Source organism: Lotus japonicus, chromosome 3 (genome assembly GCF_012489685.1).
Source record: "Lotus japonicus ecotype B-129 chromosome 3, LjGifu_v1.2".
Taxonomy (NCBI): Eukaryota; Viridiplantae; Streptophyta; class Magnoliopsida; order Fabales; family Fabaceae; genus Lotus; species Lotus japonicus.
In genome coordinates, this window is record NC_080043.1 from 49936660 (window position 1) to 49956675 (window position 20016).

Genomic DNA, 20016 nt, shown 5'->3' on the forward strand with positions numbered 1-20016 from the left:
TTACTCTCTCTGATGGGGGTTCCGGATAAGTGGAGCTGGTTGCCAAGTCCAGATGGAGTTTTTACCGTTAATTCTTTTTACTCTTTTTTGTAGGCACCAGAGTATGTAGATCCAGATCCGGCTTTCATTCGGATTTGGAAATCTGTTGCTCCCTCCAATGTGAAGGCATTTATGTGGAGATTAATGTTGGACAAGATTCCCAATAATGTTAATTTGCTGAAGCGCAAGGTACTTCAATCTGAGGAGGAGGTTGTTTGCAAGTTATGTTTTGGAAGTGGAGACTTCTGCTCACCTGTCTTAACTTGTTCAAGTACTGTGGCCTTGTGGTGGGTTGTTATCAATGGATTGGCATTCAAACAGTCCTTCCAAATGTTGTTCTGACCATATGCTTCGATTTGATTTTGGCTGGGTAAACATTAGAAAAATGGTGCACTGTCAATCTGGTTTGTAGCAGTATGGTCTATTGGATGATGAGAAATTCTGTGTGTTTAGGGATGGAGTGTTTGAGTTTTCTACTGCATGGAGCTCATCAAATGGCGGTCTTGGAGCTGGAACAGATCAAGGTTCCGTGATTTTCTTGTTCCCTTTTTGAATGGTCCAACAATCCGTTGCTATGTTTGGATGGGTTGTAGTTTTATATTAATTTGGCTTTGATATTTGCTTCGTGAGGTTGAGCTTCTTTTTTGTACTGGGTTTGGTTGTAGTTTCAATTTCTTTTGCTTTTTTCTTGAGGGTTTGTTTGTCTCTTTGTAATTTGGGTTTGGAGTACCCCTTGTACTCCCATTAATATATTGTTTGCTTAGCAAAAAAAAAAATGGGAAAAACTTACATACAGTTGCTTATGTGCTGTTTGTACTGTTTTCCAATTAAAAAGTGACATTTGGATTTTCTTTTTCACATAAGATATTAATAAAACCCACACACCCACTTTGTGAACGACGATAACCCCCACCCACTTTCTCTGTCTCAATTTCCTTGTCCGACACGGCTGCTCAGGCCACCCATCGGAGGAACGTACTGCCGTCGAAGTCGAACGGAATAGTTCTAGAGAAGTGCACCTGCTCGTGTTGGCCCTGAGCCTGGTGGTGGTGGTTGAAAATCATGGGGGACTGTCGTGATTGTTGTCTTTCCCAGCGCGGCGGCGTTCTGGTTTTTGTCTTCATCATCTTCATTACCCCAATTTTTGTTGGGCATGAAATTGTTCATGTATTCTTCCTGTAATTGGCGGTGGAGCATTTCAATTGTGGTCTGATGTTGTTGTGATTCAAATCTAGGGTTACTAAAATGTAAACTGAGGTAGTTATTGTAACAAATATTGTTGTTAGGACTTATTATTGTGGCTAATTTTTAAATCTCATAACAGGGAACCAAAGGCGTTTCCTCCTGGAATCATCTTCATGACTTCATCCTTAGTTTTGAAAGAAAAATGTCTTGTAATGATTCCATCAGTTTCAAGCTTCCCTAATTATTTTGGTGTATGAGAAAAGTGGGGATTTAGATGGACAACGGTTCCTCTATTGGGGGTGGCTTGAGCAGCAGCACCCACATAGAAAAATGGTAATTTGTGAAGTTCCTCCGACGGGAAACGAAACAGAGAGGTTATGGAGGTTATAAATTCTAAGGTGGGTGGTTTTATTAATATCTTATGTGGAAAAGAAAATTCAAATGTCACATTTTAATTGGAAAACAGTACAAACAGCACATAAGCAACTGCATGTAAGTTTTTCCCAAAAAAAATACCATATTTATTAATATTATATTTAAATGCCCCCACCATAAAAAATAATGCTCCCATACCTACACAATATTACTTCTCATGCCACTAAAAGCTTAAATTTGTCCAACTATGATCTGATTTAATTTCTACTTTTTGTTTCTTTTTTATTTAGATTAGTGCAACACCAATTGCCTATTGGATAATAGAATGAAACAAGTAGCACATACCCATTAAATAATAGAAACAATTTCACCTTTACTTTCTAGTGTTCCAAATCCAATCCCTTCAGCAATGCTTTTCTTCTTAAAGAAGCTCTTCCACCGTATTTGCGGCTGTGTGTGCAGTGTGTTGAAAGCTTGAGAAATTGAGTTGCATTTAATTTTTGCTGGTAAGTATTTTAAATTTCCAATCATTTAAGCCTATTTCTTTATGATTGTATCCCTTAGTGCCTTTGCTCACGAGTTTCAGAATTTTGCTAAGTTGAAATTAATCGTTGTTTGGCTTGGTGGGTCGTCTAAATTAATGCATAAAGTTTGGGGTTTATGACTTTGTTTTTTGGGATGGTTACTATCTAAGTATCTATCTATTAGATTTATAAACAATGTGTATGTATGTGTAATGTGTTGGTTGATTTGATTAATATTTGTTTCATTGTTTGTGAGAACAAATGGTTGAGGAAAAGTGGTTGTGCCATTTCTTTACTCTGTTTTTATACTAGACAAAATGGTTGAGGAAAAATGGTTGTGCCATTTTATTTCATTTTCATAACTTTAGGAGAAGTGGTTTTAATTATGTTTATGTTGGTTTAACAATAGGCTCTATCAATGAAAAAATTTTACAAAAGAAAATCAACATCAGATTGGAGCAATTGCCTTCTCAATCTCAAGCTCTTGAAAAAACTTTGGGTCCATCCACAAAAAAAGATTTTGGAATTTGATTCAGAACAACTTCCTAGTGATCGTGGTTTAAGGCAAAAAATTTCATGTTATCATCCGCGTGATAGAGATGAAATTAGGAGATATTATCTGCAAAAGGGTCCTTGTCAACCAAAAGAGATTAGTTTTCCACAAAGACAATTTGGAAGTGCACATCGTAGGTGTAACGCCCCGATTTCTCGAGTGTCACACAGTAAACCAAACGTCACCATTTTCGTAAAGAATTTTCGTCGTTCAATTATTAATCTTGAATTAATGACAAAAGTTCAATTATTGCGAAACTTAAAACTTTACAAATAAATTTGCGGAATAAATAAGACATGCATTTCTGAACAAAATAACTCTTAATCAAAAGAACCATAAATCAAAAGTACATAAATGAAACCTTGGGCTAAAGCCCCACATCAAAGTACATCAAAAGAAATATCTGGAAATGAAAACTGATAAAAGATAGTTCAGCACTACGAAACACTCAACCCCCAGCATGGCAACATCAGTCACTCGTCGAGCCAACCACACTGTCTCTGGCGCTTCTTCACAGGAGCCCTGACCTCTGTGGAGAGTTCGACCAAGAACCCTCATCTCTTGGATGCAAGAAGCGACATGGTGCAAAGGGCATCTTGACCTTGCCCAATTCCATGATATGTGTCTCGACGACGTTCCTATGCCGGTCACAACCCGTGATCGTAGCGCTGCCGACATAAAGGCGACGTACCTTGGCAGAGTCGGTCTACCAGGTATTGTCCTTGTGCTGGTCATGCAAATCTATCGTCCACGAGGTCACTGCGCTCTTGACCATCACCATCTGCCCCCCCCCCCAGAATAACACATAAACAAATAACAGGGCCAGATCTCATGTTCTCATATAAACATTCACATATCCATATAATTATCATAAATAACCAGATTCAATAAGGAAAATCTTTAAGTTAAGTCATGGTCAGTCACCTAAGTTTCAGTTAGACTAACGACCTCACCATTCACACAACCACCTCAACACCAATGGCCAAATCACGATCATCCGCAGATGAACAATTCTCGGAGGGGACACACTGTACAACCCTCTATCACGTGGGGACACACCGTACAACCCACAAAATCACAAGGTGACCGCAGTCAACCAAATCACGTGGGGACACACTGTACAACCCACAAACACCCTCGCGTGCCAGTAACCGTTTGTCTCTAACGGTACCATCGTTCTCATGGTCCATAGTCATCACTAGACCTATGTTCCAATTACATCACATTTTACTTGCAAGCGATTAAGTCTCAATTCTCTTTGTTAGGGCTCTAAAAGTCAACCTAGAGTCTTAACATTTTCACAAGACTTATACAACTTAATCACAGTAATAACCACAGCACCAAAAGGAATTACAGCTAGATGAGCGACCTTTTGGCGATATCCAAATTAAGCAAATACAAGCTATACTAAGCACTTAGTCATATTCACAAGCTTAATCACACATTATTCATAGCATCTCCTAATCACATGTTTCTAAACAAAACTACAAACATTTTCACAACTTAGCTTTTAACAGCAGATACAACATTCATTGAAACTGACCTACAGAACGCGTCTTCTAACCAAAAATCATGTATGATACCTTTATGGAAAGATATTTTAAAGATCTACAACTCTCTAGTTAAACACGTTTTCATTTGAGCCTCAGAATTAGGTTATATTAGGCCTTAAAGCTTTCTGTCCGACACAGGAAAAAACAGCAGGTGCAACAGTTACTAAAAACGACCTCCAGCACACATTACCAAACCAAAATTTATGATCTGTATATGTCTAGAAAGAATTTTCGAAAATCTACAACTTTCATGTGAATCACGTTTTTATTGGACGACCTGAAATAAGTGAAAATAGGCCCTGAAGTTTACTGTCCAGCTCAGAAATCTGACAGGGAATGCATTTTCCATCAATTTCGTTTTTGCCATTCTATTCTAAAGGTTCTAAGTCACATATCAGCATCAAAACATCATGAACACAAGACAACAGAACAGCCCATGCCCTTCATACAACATACAACAACAAACATCACCAACTCAAGTCCTAAGCATGCAAGACTCTATACCCAACTAGATCCACCCTTACCTTAGTTGTTGGGTTTGAAAAGATGAAAGAATGGTGATGGAATAGATGAATGGAGAAGCCTTCTCCTTGGTGCACCTTCAGCCTTGACTTGATCTTCTCCTTTCTCTCTTGATCTCTCTTGCTTTCACTCCTTCTTCTTCTTCTTTCTCATCTCTAGCCGCCGCCCTCTCTCATTCTCTTGCACTTTCTTTCTTTCTTTTTTCTTTTGAATGTGTGTGGAAAATGAGGGTATGTGTTTGGGTTTCTCACTCAGCTCCTTTTGTCTCTCAAAAGGTTGAAAACTCTCCCCTTTTTACCCCTATACCTGCGGCCACACTATGCCAAGCAAGGGCCTGCAAAACTTTTCACCAATTTGAAAGGAGACCAAGCATTTATGGCTTATCATTTGCCTATAACTCCCTTGTCCCAAAACTGATCAGCACTTAACTAAGAGACATAACTCCCAAATTTCCCCTTGATTCATTCAATCCTGGTCAAAAACAAATCTTCTTTCCTCTCCTCTTCACATACTCGAGTATGGCCCTCATTCTTGGCCCTCAAGCAACCCAAAATCACTTATCTTGGAGTCCTTGACCTTACACATAATTATTTCCTAACCCTCGAGTATTATCACTTCAATATTAATAATACTATACACTGCAATGCATCAAGGAAAATTCACAATTCACAAGCAAGACACATTTTATCATTTATTCTAAAATAAATAATTTCATTCATCAAAGTAGGGTCTTACAATACCACCCCGCTTAAAAATAGTTTCGCCCTCGAAACTTAAGGGTTTACAAACAAGTCGGGATATGACTCCCGCATCTTATCTTCTAAGTCCCATGTAGCGTCGCCTGTCGCTTGATTCCACACGACCTTCACCAAGGACACCTCCTTGTTTCTCAAGCGTTTCGTGCTCTTGTCGACGATCTTGATGGGTGGTATCACCATCGTAAGTTCATCTTTCGGCTGAATGTCATCACGTTCAATTACATGAGAGTCATTAGCCATGTACTTCCGTAGTTGCGACACATGAAGCACATCATGAATGTTGGGTAGGAATGGCGGTAATGCAATCCTATATGCCACTGGTCCAACTCGCTCCGTAATTTGGTGCGGTCCAATAAACTTTGGAGTAAGCTTCTTGGACTTGATCGCCCTTCCGACACCTGTCATCGGGGTAACCCGCAAGAAGACATGATCTCCAGCTTGAAATTCCAGCTCTTTCCTTCTGTTGTCAGCACAACTCTTCTGACGACTCTGCGAGATCCTCATCTTTTCTTGGATTCGCTTCACCTCTTCTGTAGTTTGTTGTACCAATTCGGGTCCAATGACCAAATTCTCACCGTCTTGATGCCAACACAAAGGCGTACGACACCTCCGACCATACAAAGCTTCATAAGGTGCCATCCCGATGCTTGCATGAAAACTGTTGTAGGTGAACTCAATCAGCGGCAACAACTCATCTCAGCTCCCTTTATGATCTAGTACACAAGCTCTTAGCAAATCCTCCAAGGATTGAATAGTCCTTTCGGTTTGCCCATCCGTCTGTGGATGATAAGCGTAACTCAATCTCAACTTGGTTCCCAAAGCTTGTTGCAAAGCTCCCCAGAAACGTGAGGTAAACCTCGGGTCTCTGTCCGACACAATGCCAGATGGTACCCCATGCAGACGAACAATCTCTGCAATGTAGATCTCTGCTAGTTTCTCCACTTTGTAGTTCAGATTGATCGGCACGAAGTGAGCAGTCTTCGTCAATCGATCAACCACTACCCAAGTTGCATCAAATCTCCTTCGTGTTAGGGGCAATGCCGTCACAAAGTCCATGGAGATGCTATCCCATTTCCACTCCGGAACAACCAACAACTGTAGTTTTCCTGCTGGCTTCTGATGTTCCACCTTAGCCTTCTGACAAGTCAAGCATGTCGTCACATACTCAGCTACTTGTTTCTTCATCCCAGGCCACCAGAAATGAAGTTTCAAGTCTTGATACATCTTGTTCATTCCCGGATGAATACTCAACCTGCTATTGTGGCCTTCATCCAAGATCAACCTCCTCATAGTTGCGTCATTGGGTACACAAACTCGTCCCTTGCAACGCAAAAGACCATCGTTTCCGATAGTGAATTCCGATTCCTTTCCTTGAGTAACAAGTTTGCGCCACTCAATCAATCCTTCGTCGGTCTCTTGCTTCGACTTTATCTCATCCAAGAGTCCACTCGACACCGTCACCATTCCGAAGCACAACTTTCCTGGCGCGAGCTTAACATCCAAGCTCAGATCTCGGAATGACTCCAACAGTTCTAACTCCTTGACCATCAACGAGGATACATGTATAACCTTTCGACTAAGAGCGTCAGCTACAACATTGGTTTTCCCCGGATGATACTGTAGAGCGAACTCATAGTCCTGTAGAAATTCCATCCACCTTCGCTGTCTCATGTTCAAATCCTTTTGATCAAATACGTACTTCAGACTCTTGTGATCACTGTAGATCGTGAACGTACTGCCATACAGGTAATGCCTCCAAATCTTGAGAGCATACACTATAGCAGCCAACTCCAAATCATGCGTAGGATAGTTCTTCTCATGAATCTTTAACTGTCGTGAAGCATAAGCAATCACTTTCTTCTCTTGCATCATTACACAACCCAACCCATTATGTGAAGCATCACAATAGACGTCGTATGGTTCTCCTTCCTTGGGTAAGGCTGTTATTGGTGCAGTAGTCAGTCTCTTCTTCATTTCCTGAAAACTCTCTTCACATTTCTCCGTCCTTACAAATGGTTGATTCTTCTTTGTCAACTAAGTCAACGACGAAGTCAACTTTGCGTAATCCTTCACGAAGCGTCTATAGTAGCTAGCAAGCCCAACAAAACTTCTGATGTAGCTTGCTGTCTTAGGTTGTTCCCATGACAAAATCGATTAAATTTTTCTAGGGTCAACAGCCACACCCTGACTTGATATGACGTGACCAAGGAACTTCACTTCTTCCATCTAGAATTCGCACTTCGAGCCATTAGCATATAGCTCCTTCTCCCGCAATACTCCCAGCACTTGACATAAATGTTCTTCGTGTTCCTCTTTACTCTTCGAGTAAATCAATATGTCGTCAATGAACACCACCACGAACTTGTCCAGGAATGGCCTGAACACACGGTTCATGTAGTCCATGAATACAACGGGTGCATTGGTAACTCCGAACGGCATCACAAGGTACTCATAATGCCCGTATCGAGTTCTGAATGCGGTCTTCTGAATGTCAGCCTCCTTCACACGGATCTGATGATATCCTGACTTCAGATCTATCTTCGAGAAAACAATAGCACCCCGAAGTTGATCCATCAAATCATCTATCCGAGGCATCGGATAACGATTCTTCACTGTCACCTTGTTGAGTTGTCGGTAGTCCACACATATTCTGGACCTCCCGTCCTTCTTCTTCACCAACAACACTGGTGCACCCCAGGGCGACACACTTGGTCGGATGAATCCCTTGGAAGAGAGATCCTCCAACTGCTTTGCTAACTCCGTCAACTCTGCCGGTGCCATCCGATAAGGCGCCATTGATATTGGGCCAGTACCGGGCATGATATCAATAGAGATCTTCGTCTCCCTTACTGGCGGTATTCCAGGCATATCCCCTGGAAACACATCCACAAATTCTTGCACTACCAAAATGTTGTGCACGTCGTCGTCGTTCTTCGCCTCAGCTACGATAGAGTTCACGAATGCTGGTGAACCCTTTCCCAAGGTGTACGAATTCAAGTAATCCATAACGCCTGAATCTGGGAAGACAACGACCTTGTTAGCACAGTCCAAAAGAACGTGATACTGTGTCAGCCAATCCATCCCTAGAATCACATCGAGCACTTTAAGCCCTAAGCAAACGAGATTCGCAAAGAACATTCCGATCCTCGTAGATCAACGGACATTGCAAGCTTTCCGTGCGCGTAACTAATCGATAATCAATCTCAAGTATCACGACAATGATACTAACTTCAGACAATCTCACAGTCAAGCAAACATCTTAGCAAACAAGTCTACCAAACCTCAACGCGGTAACCTATAACTCATGAAAACAAACAGCAACGAGTTCAAACTCGTGTGCCCACAACCCTAGTGCTCTAGTTTCTCAACCGGAGCTCTGATACCACAATGTAACGCCCCGATTTCTCGATTGTCACACAGTAAACCAAACGTCACCAATTTCGTAAAGAATTTTGGTCGTTCAATTATTAATCTTGAATTAATGACAAAAGTTCAATTATTGCGAAACTTAAAACTTTACAAATAAATTTGCGGAATAAATAAGACATGCATTTCTGAATAAAATAACTCTTAATCAAAAGAACCATAAATCAAAAGTACATAAATGAAACCTTGGGCTAAAGCCCTACATCAAGTACATCAAAAGAAATCTCTGGAAATAAAAACTGATAAAAGATAGTTCAGCACTACGAAACACTCAACCCCCAGCATGGCAACATCAGTCACTCGTCAAGCCAACCACACTGTCTCTGGCGCTTCTTCACAGGAGCCCTGACCTCTGTGGAGAGTTCGAGCAAGAACCCTCATCTCCTGGATGCAAGAAGCGACATGGTGCGAAGGGAATCTTGACCTTGCCCCATTCCATGATCTGTGTCTCGACGACGTTCCCGTGCCGGTCATGTCCCGTGATCGTAGCGCTGCCGACATAAAGGCGACATACCTTGGCAGAGTCGGTCTACCAGGTATTGTCCTTGTGCTGGTCATGTAAATCTATCGTCCACGAGGTCACTGCGCTCTTGACCTTCACCATCTGCCCCCCCTAGAATAACACATAGACAAATAACAGGGTCAGATCTCATGTTCTCATATAAACATTCACATATCCATGTAATTCTCATAAATAACAAGATTCAATAAGGAAAATCTTTAAGTTAAGTCACGGTCAGTCACCTAAGTTTCAGTTAGGCTAATGACCTCACCATTCACACAACTACCTCAACACCAATGGCCAAATCATGATCATCCGCAGATGAACAATTCTCGGAGGGGACACACCGTACAACCCTCTATCACGTGGGGACACACCGTACAACCCACAAAATCACAAGGTGACCGCAGTCAACCAAATCACGTGGGGACACACTGTACAACCCACAAACACCCTCGCGTGCCAGTTACTATTTGTCTCTAACGGTACCATCGTTCTCATGGTCCATAGTCATCACTACATAGTCATCCCTAGACCTATGTTCCAATTACATCACATTTTACTTGCAAGCGATTAAGTCTCAATTCTCTTTGTTAGGGCTCTAAAAGTCAACCTAGAGTCTTAACATTTTCACAAGACTTAAACAACTTAATCACAGTAATAACCACAGCACCAAAAGGAATTACAGCTAGATGAGCGACCTTTTGGCGATATCCAAATTAAGCAAATACAAGCTATACTAAGCACTTAGTCATATTCACAAGCTTAATCACACATTATTCATAGCATCTCCTAATCACATGTTTCTAAACAAAACTACAAACATTTTCACAACTTAGCTTTTAACAGCAGATACAACATTCATTGAAACTGACCTACAGAACGCGTCTTCTAACCAAAAATCATGTATGATACCTTTATGGAAAGATATTTTAAAGATCTACAACTCTCTAGTTAAACACGTTTTCATTTGAGCCTCCGAATTAGGTTATATTAGGCCTTAAAGCTTTCTATCCGACACAGGAAAAAACAGCAGGTGCAACAGTTACTAAAAACGACCTCCAGCACACATTACCAAACCAAAATTTATGATATGTATATGTCTAGAAAGAATTTTCGAAAATCTACAACTTTCATGTGAATCACGTTTTTATTGGACGACCAGAAATAGGTGAAAATAGGCCCTGAAGTTTACTGTCCAGCTCAGAAATCTGACAGGGAATGCATTTGCCATCAATTTCGTTTTAGCCATTCTATTCTAAAGGTTCTAAGTCACATATCAGCATCAAAACATCATGAACACAAGACTACAGAACAGCCCATGCCCTTCATACAACATACAACAACAAACATCACCAACTCAAGTCCTAAGCATGCAAGACTCTATACCCAACTAGATCCACCCTTACCTTAGTTGTTGGGTTTGAAAAGATGAAAGAATGGTGATGGAATAGATGAATGGAGAAGCCCTCTCCTTGCTGAACCTTCAGCCTTGACTTGATCTTCTCCTTTCTCTCTTGATCTCTCTTGCTTTCACTCCTTCTTCTTCTTCTTTCTCTCCTCTAGCCGCCGCCCTCTCTCACTCTCTTGCTCTTTCTTTCTTTCTTTCTTTTTTCTTCTGAATGTGTGTGGAAAATGAGGGTATGTGTTTGGGTTTCTCACTCAGCTCCTTTTGTCTCTCAAAAGGTTGAAAACTCTCCCCCTTTTACCCCTATACCCGCGACCACACTATGCCAAGCAATGGCCTTCAAAACTTTTCACCAATTTGAAAGGAGACCAAGCATTTATGGCTCATCATTTGCCTATAACTCCCTTGTCCCAAAACTGATCAGCACTTAACTAAGAGACATAACTCCCAAATTTCCCCTTGATTCATGCAATCCTAGTCAAAAACAAATCTTCTTACCTCTCCTCTTCACATACTCGAGTATGGCCCTCATTCTTGGCCCTCAAGCAACCCAAAATCACTTATCTTGGAGTCCTTGACCTTACACATAATTATTTCCTAGCCCCCGAGTATTATCACTTCAATATTAATAATACTATACACTCCAATGCATCAAGGAAAATTCACAATTCACAAGCAAGACAGATTTTATCATTTATTCTAAAATAAATAATTTTATTCATCAAAGTAGGGTCTTACAGTAGGTTCAACCCCGATTGGTATTTAAAATATGGCAATTGGCTAGAATATAGTCAAAAAGAAGATAAGACATTTTGATTGTGTTATCTTATGAGATCTGATGTTGAAGAACATAAAGGTAGTGGGAATACATTTATAATCGAAGGTTTTACAAATTGGAAAAAGAGTGATAGGTTTCAAAATCATGTTAGAGGCACAAATAGTCCTCATTATCAAGCTTGGAAAAACTGTGAAGCTCTAATGAAACAAGTACAACACATTGATGTTGCTTTGTGTAAACAGTCTCATCAAATTAAGGAAGACTACCGAATTCATTTGACTGTTGTAATTGATTGCATTCGTTTTTTATTGCGCCAAGGGTTAGCTTTTCGTGGTAATGATGAGTTAGAGTCATCAAGTGATAAGGGAAATTTTCTTCAGCTTCTAGATTTTCTTTCCAACCACAATGACATTATTTCTCAAGTTTTGAAGAATGCTCCTAAAAACCTCAAACTAATGGCTCCTAGTATACCAAAAGATATTGTTAGAGCCGCTGCTAATGAGACTACTAGAGCCATACTTGATGATTTGGGAGATAATTTATTTGCTATTTTGGTTGATGAATCTCGAGATATCTCAGTTAAGGAACAAATGGTTGTGGCTTTGTGTTATGTGAATAAGAAAGGACAAGTTATAGAGCGTATTCTTGGTCTTGTTCATGTTTCCAACACTAATGCTTCATCATTGAAATTGGTTTTGGATTCATTGTTTGCAAAATATAGGTTAAGCTTATCAAGATTACGTGGACAAGGATATGATGGAGCAAGTAATATGCAAGGTGAATTTAATGGGCTCAAAAGTTTGATATTGAAAGAGAATAAATGTGCATTCTATATTCATTGCTTTGCTCACCAACTCCAATTGGCTCTTGTTACCGTAGGAAAAATGCATGTTGAAATTGCATTTTTTTTAGTATAGTTGCTAATTTGTCTAATGTTGCTGGAGCTTCGTGTAAGTATCGAGATATTCTTCGTGACAAACAAGCTACTAAGGTGAAAGAAGCATTGCAAAAGGGAGTAATCTCAAGTGGACGTGGCTTGAATCAAACAATTACTATCAAGAAGGCAGGGGATACAAGATGGGGCTCACATTATGGTACGTTACTTAATATAGTTACTTTGTTCTCTTCAATGATTGATGTTCTTGAAATTGTTGAGGAAGATGGCACAAGTTTGGACCAAAAAGGCGAAGCATGTGGTTTGTTGATTTCTATGCAATCTTTTGAATTTGTTTGTGTCTTGCACTTGATACTACATATACTGGGGATTACTAGTGTGAGTTATCTTAAGCATTACAAAGATGTGATCAAGATATTGTAAATGCTATGAAATTGGTTATGATCTCAAAGCATAGGTTGCAATTTATGAGAGATGATGGTTGGCATTCTTTCCTCAATGAAGTTTTGATTCTTTGTGAAAAGCACAATGTTGTTATCCCTAATATGATGGATATTTTTCAAAAACAAGGAAGATCAAGGCGCAAAATGGAGAAGGTGTCTAATTTGCATCATTTTCAAGTTGAACTGTTTTATCAAGTAATTGATCGACAAATTCAGGAGTTGAACAACCGTTTTACATAAGCGAATACTGAGTTGCTTCTTTGTGTAGCTTGCTTGAGTCTAAGATATTCATTTGTTTCATTTGATAAGGAAAAGTTGATTCACTTGGCTCAATTCTATCCTTTAGACTTTTCTCCTATTGAGCTTTTGGCACTTGATAGCCAACTTCAAAATTATTTCATCGATATATGCTCTGACAGTGCATTTTCAGAATTGGGTGGAATTAGTGATCTGGCTACAAAACTTGTGGAGACCAAGAAGCATTTTGTATATCCATTGGTATATTTGCTATTGGAGTTGGCTTTAATACTACCAGTTGCAACTGCAAAAGTTGAAAGAGCTTTCTCTGCTATGCATATTATCAAGAATCGAATGCGAAATCGTATGGGAGATGAATGGTTGAATGATTGCTTAGTTACTTATATAGAGAGAGAGAAATATTTGATAGTGTGGAGAACAAATATCATGTTTATTGAGATGTTTAATAGTAATATATTATGATTTCAGTACTATAAATTTTATGTGTATATTTCCCCCACGACTTAAACTTCCCGGATCCGTCACTGAGCATCATACTCCTTGTTAACGCCAGGACCACCACCTCACCATCACGCGAGCCCCATCGCCACGTCCCTCCTTCCATGCGAGCCACCACCACCTCTGGTTCAAGGTTACAAGCAACAACCACCAACCGAGAGCACCATGGCGAGCTCCATGAACAAGAACAAAGGAAGAAAGACATGAAAACAGAGCATAACGACGCGCCGACGTCCCCGACGTCCCTGTCGCAAACTTTGACCTTCGATTCCGGTGTACTCGGACCTCCGTTCACAGCGAGGTTAGTACTGTTGGAACCCTTGCAAAATCCACAACAAAACCCATATTCTGGATCGTTGTTCCGTCGCAGTCGACCGCCGCCACTGCCGCCTTCGGGAGCTTTTTTGGGTCAACTCCGGCGATCGATGAAAAAACGGAGGATACTGCTACGACCCTTGCCGTGAGGAGAGCAAAACCTTATTTCCAATTTCATATTTGGGTCATTTTATTCGACAACCCCGACAACCACCGTCGACCTTCGGCTGAACTTTCTAGGCAAACCGTCGACTCTTTGGGGAAACGGACAGCGCCGTTGAGTTTCTGGCCGCGAAAGGATGAAGGAACAACCTTCCTTTGTGTCTCCGGTCACAGTTCATCCATCAACCCCGTGAGCCGCAATTTTCTCAAGTGACCCTTCGCCGACAAGTTTCTGAAACTTGATTTCGTAAGCCTTCAACTCTTGTATATGTTTTAGCCTCGAGTAAGCAAGTTTTAAAGAAAAATAAACATTTTCATTGTTATTGTAAAAAATCGAAGTTTAATAGTTTATTAGTGAATAGTTGCGATTTGTTTTACAAAATGATATTCATTTCAAAAAGAGTTAAGTACTCTACTAATTGTAGTAGCTGTTATATTAATTTTGTCCTTTAGCCCTGTTTGTGATCAATGATTAGGCATGAATTACAGTACATACTGTGGTTATGTTTATAGAATGAAAAATCCGCAGGATTTACGAACTCTTGAACTCTTTCTTAGACTGTGTTAGTGACCTAATTTGAAGAAGTATTCATCATAAAAGTTGTATCCCTATCTGTTAGAAAACTTTTGCCGCTGGTTTCATGTCGTTCCAATTTTGTAGCACAAGTTATACGCATTTTAGTGAGCTTGGGTTAAGCTGTCCCGTTTCTTACGAACTAGTGTTAGTATTTTATTTTTCCCGAATTTTGTACTTTGAATTTCAACTTGAAAATTTACAGGGATTCAGAAAACATGTTCAAGAACCCATGATAAAAATATTAGATTTTTCGGGGTGTATTTGACGTATTTTAAAATTACCCAAAGTCGTTGTACAGTTTATGTTTGTTTTGACAAATTGGTTATTTTAAGTGCAAATGTTGTTTTGGCAAAAGATGAGAAAACCTTTTATTTTAAAATGATATTTTGGGTGCTTGGAAGTAGGAAAGAAACCTCTTTTGAACCTTACTTACGTACGTTGTTTATTCGTTTATGAAAATGAAGACCATTGAGTTTTACGCACAGTTATTCGTTAAAAGCGATTGCGAAAGGTTTTGAAACTCTAACAAGTTTTTGGAGTGTTAGGGTATATGTGTGTTGATATTATCACTTTAGTTGATGGATGATTTAGGAATTAAATTTTGGGTTTTAAAATCGTTTCATTAAGTCAAAAGCTTTTGAAACAACATAAATTGTTGTTATTGTTCGTTGTCATTATTACGACTTGTCTTGACTTCCTAGTCTGATCCTAATGGTCTATAACCATTACGAAGATTAAGTTTAACTTGTGTTTTCTTCGAGTGAATTGCCTGAAGTCGTAGCCTTCGACATCGAAAGTAGGTAGCTCAATTAGTAATTATGTTATGTATACTTATGAAGGGTACGAATAACGGAAACACTTGACGACGAAGCCAAAGGACAAAAGGAAGCAAGCTAACACGGGAAAGCAAAGATGTGATTAGATTGGAATTGCAACTTAGTAAGAAAATTGGCTAAGGTGAGGGCTACTCACTGATTACTAGCTAATGCTTTAGGTGTCGATGAATTCAACTTGATTTATTGTTTATGCACTTGATTATTGATTGACTGTGAAATATTTTCAGGAGGCTTCGGCCGAATGAAATAATTGAGACGTATGTCTCCGTTTTCTAAGGCTTCGGCCGACATTGTTGATTGGGATTTACTTATCGCTTTTATTGTTGTTGATTGATGCACATGCTGTGTGCTAAATGGTTAATCTTAGGATGTGTTGATATATGTGCCTTGATTGTTGGATTGTGCTAATTTGGTTATGAAATTACACATATATATGTTGTACATCAGAGTGAGAAAAACGGGCGATTATGCCATACTCATGATGAGATTTTGGGAATGTTTGACGGGACGAACCGTGGTTTAGGCCCCTGTTATTGTTTTAGTGGATCGAGACATTCTCTGGGAGTTACTGTAACACCCCGATTTCGGTGGCGTCACTTTAGTAACCAAAAGTAAACTTAATGCGGAAAAACGTGAATATTTTTTTTCGATAATAACTAAGACAAGACTGAATCAAATAAAACCCAAAAGCGAAATCAACAGAACTAATATACAATATATATAACAGCCCCCGCTGTAAGTAGCTAGCCACGTCACGAGTAAACCTCCAGTGACGGGTAATAAGAAAAGTAGCGCCCGTAGGCAATATGTACAAACCAAATCTAAAGGTAAGTGTCCGCAACACCATCCCTCAAAACTGAGAATAAGCTGGCCCATCGGCCTGAAACAAGACCTCCTAAGTCCAACCAACTCTCTGTGATTCCCGTAAAGAAACCACACAAAAAGCTATAGGTGGGAAACTACCCTGTCCCAAAGGAAGCAAATGATGTTCAGAGCTAGACTCTACTCCTACACTAATCCCATCTCTAGGAGCTCACACCAGCACTAAGACCTACATGCTAGCATGATCGTCGTCCGAATTCGAAATCCAGAACGACCTAGTCAATGTACATCCTCCGTCCTCCTCTCGCTACCGCGATGCGCTCCTGTTCCAGCTTCTCCCCTAGTTCCTCCCGAAGGGGGAACCATCATGAACTAGCCCGCCAAAGACATCTGACAATGGGCGTTTATCCGCCAAAGCACACACAGAAGACGCGAGGGTCAACTCCAAAGAATTATGTAAATAATACCACCAATAGATATAGATAAGAGAATAGCCGCTTAGGCTTATAGCTAAAGATAACATTCCTAGGGTTGCACATTCCACAATAACATAAACAACAACGATAACATTTAGCATGTTCCAAATAGGATTAACAAATAACAATCACATTCGCCAACTAAATTAGTATGCATGTTGCATGATATGCAAATGACGGTTAACCCAGTTAACCAAATGCATTCCGGAAACGGATGGGCATCAAACGGATCAATCCTAGCACCAGCAACGGTGGGACCATTTCTGCCCGCGTGCCTCTTACACCACACAAAGGTAGCCAGATCAGCATAAAACCCGAAGGCCTGCCATTCGGTCTGCTACTAAGAGTCACCTAGCAGCGCTCTTACGCGGAAATCCCGGTCTTATAACCATTTTGGAATCCGCCGTGGTCCGGCATCTCACCGTGTTTAAACCACTTAATGAGTGCATGCAATGCAGTGATTAGCCAAACAACGTCTCCGAATCTCACTCGACACGTCGCCACGTGTTCTAGCTAAATTAATGTCTCTAAAAGCTTACCCTAAGGTAAAGTCGATTCTGCGACAAAAGACACTTCTTCACAACAACACATAACCCACGATGATCTCCAAATCATCCGACTCATCTCAATCCGATGGTCACAACTGCTCAACGAGCACAGAGTATCACACTCTCGGAAACTAACGGTTTCCCGGACTTATCCCCAGGATAGCCCCACAACACAGCTGCTCCAACAGCACAAGAGTATCCCGCATTCACAAGGTCTCACGCCTCAGTGAAGCTTCATGCTGTTCACGAGGTCTCACGCCTCAGTGAAGATCCATGCTTTCCACAAGGTCTCACGCCTCAGTGGAGTATCACGCATTCACAAGGTCTCACGCCTCAGTGAAGCTTCTCGGCTCATCCCTTGGATGGCTAAACCAACTGCTCAACGAGCGAAGGAGTATCAACATACTCAGAACTTACCAATCTCCTCAACACTTGGATCCGACGACACTTCTCGTTTTCCAAAAACTAAGATTTGCATCCTATGCTTCCTTTCGAGTTTATTATCATTAATTGAGGATTTAGAGGTTGTTTAATGTCTTATGAGTTTTCTTTTCAAAATAATCTTTTTAGTCTTATCGCAAAATCTTATAAGTTCTCGGGATCTCCTAATCCCCAAATGACTCCAGAGAATGTCTCGATCCATAAACATCATAACAAGGCCCGAATCTCATTCGTCCTATCAACTTTCTCAAAACTCTCAAAATAAAATCGGCATGACCTGCGCGCTATTCTCACTATTCAGAAACTCAGATTTCATTACACAAGCATATATAACTCAGCATAATCAATCAACATGTCATATATCAACGTATTAAGCAATAACCACATAGCACTTAGCATATAAGGCATACATCACACATCCTAAATTACCCAATTAGCACTTAGCATGAAATTCAATCTCAAAAGCATTCAGTAGATGAATCATCTACATTGTCAGCCGAAGCCTCAGAAAACATTTTTCCAATCAAACACAAACAAGTGCATAAACAGTAAACAATGTCGAAAGTATCGACCCTAAGCATTAACTAGAGATTCAGTGAGAAGCCCTCACCTGTAGATTCTCCAGGACGATCTCCTAACACTTGTTCACAATCAAAGGCTTGCTCCTATGGGAATTCCTTAAAATCACCTTTAGAGCAAAACCACAGAAATACTATCAGAATCTATCGGAAATTCAGCAAACAATAGACACTAGGGTTACTCGAAGTAGTACATACTCCGAGGTACGATAATCTAGCGCGAAAGGACAAGTTTTCGAAAAAGGAATTTTCCTCCTCCTCCCCTATAGGGCTCGGCCACTTTTCACAATTGTGGGATTCGATTTTTCTTCGATCAAACTTGGTTCCTATGCTTTCATTAGCCGTAACTAAGGGTATTCTGAACTCGGAAAAATTATCGGATCAAAAACTGTCGCAGGGGTATTTTGGTCATGATTTTTAACTAAGGCGATAGTTTATGACAACTAATCTTACTAGCACTAAGCTAAGGCGAAAGTTTTCAGCCTAAAGGTTGAAGCTTTACTCCAAAAATGGGTATTTAAGGCTAAAATTGATTCCGGCGGAATTCCGGCGACATAACGGAAAATCTAACCCGGCAGAAGTGATCTTGGGCACATAAGGAAGAGGTTTAGAATCAGAAATGAAATATTCAGGATAGTTTTGCAAAAACCTCAAAACTATCAGCTCAGAAAAGTCTACAGAAAAGCTATGGAAAAAGCGATCAGAGGTAAGGATTAGCGACTATACCTCGAAACCTTGAAGTAGCAACTGATTAATCGACGATCAAGCAAGTAATGAAGAAAATCTCTTCTCCTCCTCCTCCTTGCAAACTCGCGGCCTCCTTGGGGAAAATGGGTAAGATTTTGTGTTTTTCTTCCTTTCTTAGCTATATATAGAGGTTGGCAAAACGCGGTAAAATGAAAGTTTCGTGAATCTGATTTTTCCGGCGTCATTCTCCGTGAATTCTAAGATATGTTTTGGTAAAAGAATTCCAAAACTAAAATGAGGTCTCCTTGTATTTTTGGCAACTAATGCATAGTCGGTGTAAAACTATTTTACCCGATAAGTTGCTTTTTGCATCGGATGTCGGAATGGAAAACTTCCTTCTGAAGAAAGATTGGAATCATCAAGAGAAATGGGTGTACGCGTGTAGAATATTCATTTGAAGCTTTGAATAGAAAAAGTCTTCATGGTCGGGTGATTCTAGGGTTTTGAAATACCAGGGTTTCGGTTTCGGCAAACTTCCGATGATTGGAATCGGACGTTCGTAGATCCTAGAGTTTCGCCTTGAAACGATTGTGATATATGGAAAAAGAGAAGTTCTAACATTTCTCTGAAGATTTTTGGAATTAACTTCCGTCGTGCCTAAAAGTGAAAACTAGCTATATACTAGGGTTTCTGACCTAAGTTTCAGCGTATAACGATCGTGCTATAACTTAAATCGACTTCGATACAATCCTTTGACTTTTCCTGAACTTTCTCCTTCATAAATTTATTTCATTTGGTAAACTCTAGTTCAGGTTTCCCTTCACGATACATCAACCCTAATCGTGAATAGGATTCTA

The 20016-nt window shown here is 40.1% G+C and overlaps 1 pseudogene; it reads left to right on the plus strand.

The window, feature by feature from the left end:
* Window positions 1-13681, plus strand: part of LOC130744273 (uncharacterized) — a 79617-nt pseudogene extending 65936 nt beyond the window's left edge.
* The last annotated feature ends 6335 nt before the right edge of the window (window positions 13682-20016 follow it).